At 40.7% G+C, this 6872-nt stretch overlaps 1 pseudogene; it reads left to right on the top strand.

Moving 5' to 3' along the window:
* Positions 1 to 739: 739 nt before the first annotated feature.
* Positions 740 to 3221, top strand: LOC109374257 (pentatricopeptide repeat domain-containing protein 3, mitochondrial pseudogene; annotated as a pseudogene).
* Positions 3222 to 6872: the final 3651 nt, after the last annotated feature.

The raw sequence follows: 6872 nt of genomic DNA, 5'->3' as shown, positions 1-6872 counted from the left end.
AATCACAAAGTGTAGTCACATTCTGGAGAACTGTTTAAAGATAAATTCTGGGAGAAAAATGAAAAAAGAACCCTGAGAATTATTGCTTTGATTTCAGAAATACGAAACATGAAATAACAAATGATTAGCCGATCATTGTAGAATTTGCAATGTTGCTTTAGAATAGAATACTGAAGCAAAAGTAAAAATGTCTTGCCATGAGGGGAGGCTGGTCAGCTCAAGAGGCTGTACTCAAGCTACTAGGGTACACCTGGTGCACATCCTATATGCAGTTGGCAAACGTCATTTGTTTTATCTCAGAGGCAGATTAATCTTACTCCACTGTGTAGAATAGATTGGAGGAGTGAGTGAGCTAGCCTAAGGTTTCAAACCTAGGTGATGGAAACAATTACAGAAATCGAGAGTCAGGAAGACAGGCATGTTTGGGGTGAAAATGATAAATTAGATTTTGGCTTGTTGAATAATAATGTGTCTTGAGTAAAGAGAATTGAATTTTTCTGTTAAGAAGTCATTGGTTTCCTTTGTGGTCCTAACTCACTAGAAATGTCAGAGTGAGGGTAGATTATGGCAATTTTACGTGAATTACAATTAGTTGCAACATGGTTGCAATTTACCGAATTTGATGTGATAAAGTTGCTGTGCTACAATTTGCTGGAAAATTGTGATGGAGATGCAAATCTATGGGTCTGTGATGTGAATAGTTCTCTTGGGGTTGGTCAGTACACACTTATAAGACGATATGCAGAGCCCTGTCAGGTTAGATAGTTATTTAAAAATAAGTATGTAACCTGCTTCCCTAAACTTTTGTCTTTGAAATGACTACCAGAGATATAGGTACTGCTGAGAGATAAAGGGTAAGAGGTAGACTTCCCCTCTAGGGGGGTGAATAAGATCATTCACGACTCTCACTAACCTTCTTACTTTGAAAACAATCAAAGACATATGAGATTAAAATGATGGTTTTAGAAAATTTCTTTGAGGCAAATGAGGTGTATTGAGCACTTAACTTCTGTAAAGAAGCCTTGCAAACCATGAGCTTTTAACCTATTTTATGATTGCTTTCATCTTGTTCTGTCTAAGCTAATAGCTGAACTATTTCCACCCACCCTCCCCATCCCTGGGTAATCCTGAAGGTGGAAGGCATGCTTTCCCAGCATGCAATGCGAAGAAGCCAAAGATAGTGGTGGTATTGTCAGTTCACTGGCTAAGGTTCTGCTGAAGCCTTTGCCTGCCATTGCCTGATCCTTAGCTGCATATTTTATTCTGGAAATGTAGCCCTCTCAAAGGTTGAAGGAGCTTTTGTAACAGGGCTTGAAGAACTGGTCATTCCAAAAAAGAAAACTTGAGATAAAGTGGCCATTCTTTAGGCATTTGCATCCACAGCAAGCAGGGATACCACAGCTGTCCCTTATGCATTTCAAGATGATTCTTATCTTATACCAACATCCTCTATAGAATCACATTCATTTTTATTGGCAAAGAAGTCTGGGAGAACGCAGAAAAATGTGTCATTAATTTACATCCCAAATATTTTCAGAAGGAAATAGCTGAACCTCATATATATGTTTAATGATATGTTTTTTTCAGTCATTCATGAGAGTTCTGAGTACTTTGAACCTCAGATTGAAGATATAAGTGAAGCCTCCTTAAATGAACGAATCAAACTCAAAAAGGTCAAAGCTTTGGTGGATATGTTTGAACATTTCTTGCAAGCAGGAACCATTGTATCTCTGGAAACAACTAATAGTCTCCTGGATTTATTGTGTTACTATGGTGACCAAGAGCCCTCAGCTGATTATGATTTTCAACAAAGTGAAAAATCAGAAGAGTTGGAAGAGGCCACAGAGGAAAATAACGAGAAATCTAAGATGGCTGGTCATCGGTTTGGAGTAACTTGGAGAGCAAATAACAATGCTGAGAGAATCTTTGCTGTAAAGCCAGAGAGAAACTACACATTCATACTGTACAATGATCCAAGGAATGGTAATGCACCGAGCTCCTGTGCAGGCATTAAGCTTGTACACCGAGTTATTAAACTCCATTTTGATGTATACACTTTCAATTCACTAATTGAAGCAACAGCAATGATAAATGAGAAATCTGAGGAACAATGGGATGATATATTGGAGCTGCTGAAACAAATGGTTGTACAGAAGGTGAAACCAAATCTACAGACTTTTAATACCATTCTGAACTGTCTCCACAGATTTTATGTAGTTGGAAAATTGCCAGCCTCACAGAACTTACATGAAGAATGTAAGTTCAAAATCGAACCCTGATTTGCAACATATCACTATATTATTCAGCTGTTTTATCAACACGAAAGCCCTTCAAAAGGATCATCTCTCATGATCCATGGTATCATGAACGAATTAATGGGAAAGAAATTTTCCCCAAAGGACCTGGATGATGATATTTTCAGTCAGCCATGAGAGAGCTAGAATTTTCTTACCAAGTACATAGCCTTTTAAACACTGGAGACAACCAGAAATTCATTGGACCTGATAATCAGCATAATTTATACTATTCCAAGCTCTTTAGTTTGCTTTGTTTCATGGAATAAATTGATGTCACCTTGAAGTAGTATATGGACCTGATATCTTCAGCCTTCTTTCCCCATTCCCAAACATTGATAGGTCTTCTCCAAGCATTGGATGTAGCCAACAGGCTAGAAATAATTCCTCAAATTTGGAAAGATACTAAAGAATATGGTCACACTTTTTGCAGTGACCCAAAAGAAGATTTTGATGCTCATGGCAAGGGATCAACACCCACCAGAGCTTCAGGTGGTGTTTACTGATTGTGCTCTAGATGTCAAATCTACTTTTGAAAGCCAAGATGCCAGACAGACTGCTCTTGATTGGCCAGCCAACCCTCTGAACTATATAGCTGTCCTGTTCTTAAGGGTTGGGAGAAACCTGGGAGCCTGGAAAATGTTGGGGCTTTTCAGGAAACATAATAAGATCCCTATAAATGAGTTGCTGAATGAGTTTATGGACAGTGCAAAAACATCCAACAGCCCTGCCTAGGTCACTGAAATAGTGAAGCTGGCAAATGCCTTTAGCTTACCTATTTGTGACAGCCTCACCTAGAGAGAAATGGCTGACTTTGCAATCAGCCAGGAACAAAAGGAAGCCCTGGGAAACCTAACTGCATTGACCTGTGACAGTGATAGTGACAGGAGCAGTGACAGCAACAGTGACATCTGTGAAAGCAAATGAAAATGGATCAGGAAAAACTGTGTCCTAGCAGAGGGGCTCTAATTCCACTTGAGAACTGAGATATTAATATTTAACCATCATATAGATAAAATGAGAATATAGATTTGGTGAACTTTGAAATACAGTTGACACAACACTACTTATTTAAGTTAAATTCCTAACTTGATACTTAACTAAACCATCCATTCAAGGTTTGTTATTTAAACAGAAGCAGCACTAACATTTTCATTTCTTTGGATACACATTTTGAGATACATAGGTCTTGATTTCAGCATAAGCTCTGCACACCACTATTTTATTTGGAAGCTTTTGGGGGTCGTAAATATAAAAGAAAGGTCTCTGTTAGACTTAAACAATCATCTTACTTAAAAAATATACCAGGGCCTGGCCAAATGGCTCAGTTGGTTAAGAGCACGAGCTCTGAGCAACAGCATCGCTGGTTCGACTCCGACATAAGCCAGTGAGCTAGCTGCGCCCGAGCTGAGCTGCCACTGAGCTGCCAACAGGTAGCAGGATAGCTCAGCTGGTGAGAGCACATGCTCCTAACAACAAGGTTGCTGGTTCGACTCCCACATGGGATAGTGGGCTACACCCACCTGCAACTTAGATTGAATATGGCACCTTGAGCTGAGCTGCCCTGAGCTGCCGACAGGCGGCCAGATGGCTCAGTGGTTAAAGCGTGCGCTCTTAGCAACAAGGTTCCTGGTTCAACTCCTGCAAGGGATGGTGGGCTATGCCCACCTGCAACTAAGATTAAACATGGCACCTTGAGCTGAGTGGCCGCAAGCTGTTGACAGGTGGCCAGATGGTGGCTGGACTTGGAGCTGAGCTTGCTGTGCCCTCCACAACTAAGATTGAAAGGCAATATCTTGGCTGTTCCCCTTCCCCAAACCCCAACACTGTTCCCCTTCCCCAATTCCCCAATAAAATCTTAAAAATCCCAGTAAAAAAAATAGGAAAGATGAAGAAAAAACTAATTTATCCTTACCTGGAAGACTATTTAAAAAAAGAAAAAATAAAATGAATCAAGCAATCACCTTAAAACGAGAAAGAGAAATATTTAACTCCCTGGAAGTATGTGTTGAAATAACCACTCGCTTGAATGAAGAACATATTTTGGTAGCCAGGAAGCTTTCCAAGAAGGCAATTATTTCCTTTGGATAGCTTTCACATCCCTATGGAAACTGAGTAAGAATGAAACATTTGAACAAAAGCAAAGGGCATGAAATCTCTTCAAGCTGTGGGAAGCTGTGAAGACGGTCTCAGAGGCTGCTTGGGGAAATGATTTTACATCAGTTCCCATGTGGTCCACTAGGTGGTGGTGTACATACAAGCGATTTAATGTATAAACTTTGAATTGCCACAAACCTGTTCAACTTTTCTTTTTCAAATATAATGAAATCCCATGGGAACCTGTATAAAGCAATAAAAGCGAGAGGGAGAACTACTAAGCCCTGCATTAATAAAGAGGGGACAGTCTCAGGCTACAAAATGAGGATTGGTATCATCCAACAGAGATCATCTCCAAATGCAGCTTTTAGGTCTTCCTTGACCCAACTTTTTCTGGTTACAGAAAAGTATAGCTGAGATCTTCTTTCCTTACTTCTTCCAGAGACAACCTTGGATGCAAAGAGTCTAATTTTGATGACTATGTTTACACAGTATTTTTTGTGCCTTAAAAAAAAGCCATCTCTCCTCCAGCACAGTTACTAACATTTTATGATTATTAATTTTCACATGTTACCATTTCATTATTATCACATGTGATAAATTCAGCATACGTTTTGTGTGACTATATCACTTTAACATGAATAATGAAGCAGCGTCCCATCAATTACATGACTTCTTCTGACATCTAGAGAAGGAAAGAAGCTTCCCCAGTGATTAAATTTGCACAAGTGCAGGGACCTCTGAAAGGCTACATTCCTTGTAAGGCTACCTGCTCAGAACAAAGGACAGGTGAAGCCACTATTATGTGGCCTCACAACTGTAGTCACTCTTCTATAGTCTGCAGATTCTGGCTGATGATGTCATTGACAAAGGAAAAAGAAAAGCAAAACGGGTCTTCACTCAGCTTCCTGGTGAGCATCGCACTTACAGCTGAGGCCTGAGACCAGCTGTGGTTTGGCTATGGCTTTGCAGAGCACTGTGGAAGCGGTGTGGTTGGGGGTCCTCCTCAGCTCTCTCTGGAAGGGTGAGTAGCCTCTTCCACCCTCTGGTATTAGAAAAGCGAATGCCGCTGTCTGAAAGTTTGGACTAATTAAAATAAAAGGTACCTTAATTAGTAGTCACTGTACATCAAAGGCCATCAGAAGTAAATAGCAGCATGAAACTCACAGCCTTCTTTATTTGTTTCCTGCAGTTGCAGAGAGCAAGGACCAAGTATTTCAGCCTTCCTTCGTGGCTTCTTCAGAGGGAGCTGTGGCAGAAATCCCCTGTAATCACTCGATATCCACTGCTTATGACTTCTTCTGGTACCTTCACTTCCCAGGACTTGCACCAAGACTCCTTGTAAGGGGCTCGAAGTCTTCTCAGCAGGGACGCCACCACATGATATATGAACGATTCTCTTCTTCACTGCTCATCCTCCAGGTGCAAGTGGCAGATGCTGCCACTTACTATTGCGCTGTGGGAGGCACAGAGGCAGGGAACCCATGAGGAGCTGAACAGAAACAGGGTGCCAGCACAGCCTTTGAAGGGGTCCGACAAGTGAGGAGTAGTAACTGCTTTCCCCCCTAATTCAGTGTTCCCCAAACTTTTCCACTTGGCACCACTATCAGAAAATTCTGAGTCCAGCCACTATGTATCATGAAGCTCTCAGTTCATTGGTGACAAGGAGAGGAGAATCCACAGGAGAGTAAAATGCCCTTCACTCTCAAGTCCTTGGAGTCTGTATGTGTCTAGAGATTCCCCTCTGTATTGTGCACTTTGAACAGTTCCCAGTTGGCTTATATTTCTCTAGAAATATAATTCCTAGAATGTAACAATGCACCTCAGATGTAGCTTGACCTAGTGCTAAACTACAAGGAAATAATGAGGAAACTGGGTGTGAGTGAAGGTATTAGACCCTGAGAAACTAAAAAAAATCTCTTCAGAGCACTGAGGTATGGTCTTTATTTGGAGTTAGTGGAGCAGAAGTACAAATCATGTATATTTTTAAGAGTTCCTTAATTTATGTGAAAGAAATTTGAATTTTTTAAGTTGGATTGCATTCTTTATTAAAGATTCATACAACAGTACTGATTTTCCTCCTTGCTCCCACAACGTTATTTTGTGCTGATTTTTCTCTGCTATGTCTAAAATGAATATAATCTGCATTTCAGAGTCTGATGTTCCGAAAGGGCTTTCTCATTATTTTACATGAGTCATTCCTGTTGTCTTCTGGGAAATCAGTAACATTTACAGAGCTCTGATATTTATAAATAGTTTCTTGGGAAAGGCAGTAGGCACTCTGTGAGAAGTACCTGGAGTATCAGATTGAGGCCCCTTTGGTGCCCTTGTGTTGCTGTGTGCGTGTCTCAATGGTAGTCAAATAAGAAGGAGTGAAGAGAGGTATCTATTGGATGGTAGGAACCCTGGAGGATGGCAGAGACCTCCACCTGCAGCATTTGGGGAACATTCTTTATTGGCTCACGTGTTTCGCATTAGACA

The sequence above is a fragment of the Hipposideros armiger genome, unplaced genomic scaffold, assembly GCF_001890085.2.
Source record: "Hipposideros armiger isolate ML-2016 unplaced genomic scaffold, ASM189008v1 scaffold_807, whole genome shotgun sequence".
In the NCBI taxonomy this organism is placed as follows: Eukaryota; Metazoa; Chordata; class Mammalia; order Chiroptera; family Hipposideridae; genus Hipposideros; species Hipposideros armiger.
This window is presented reverse-complemented; position numbering and strand designations above follow the sequence as displayed.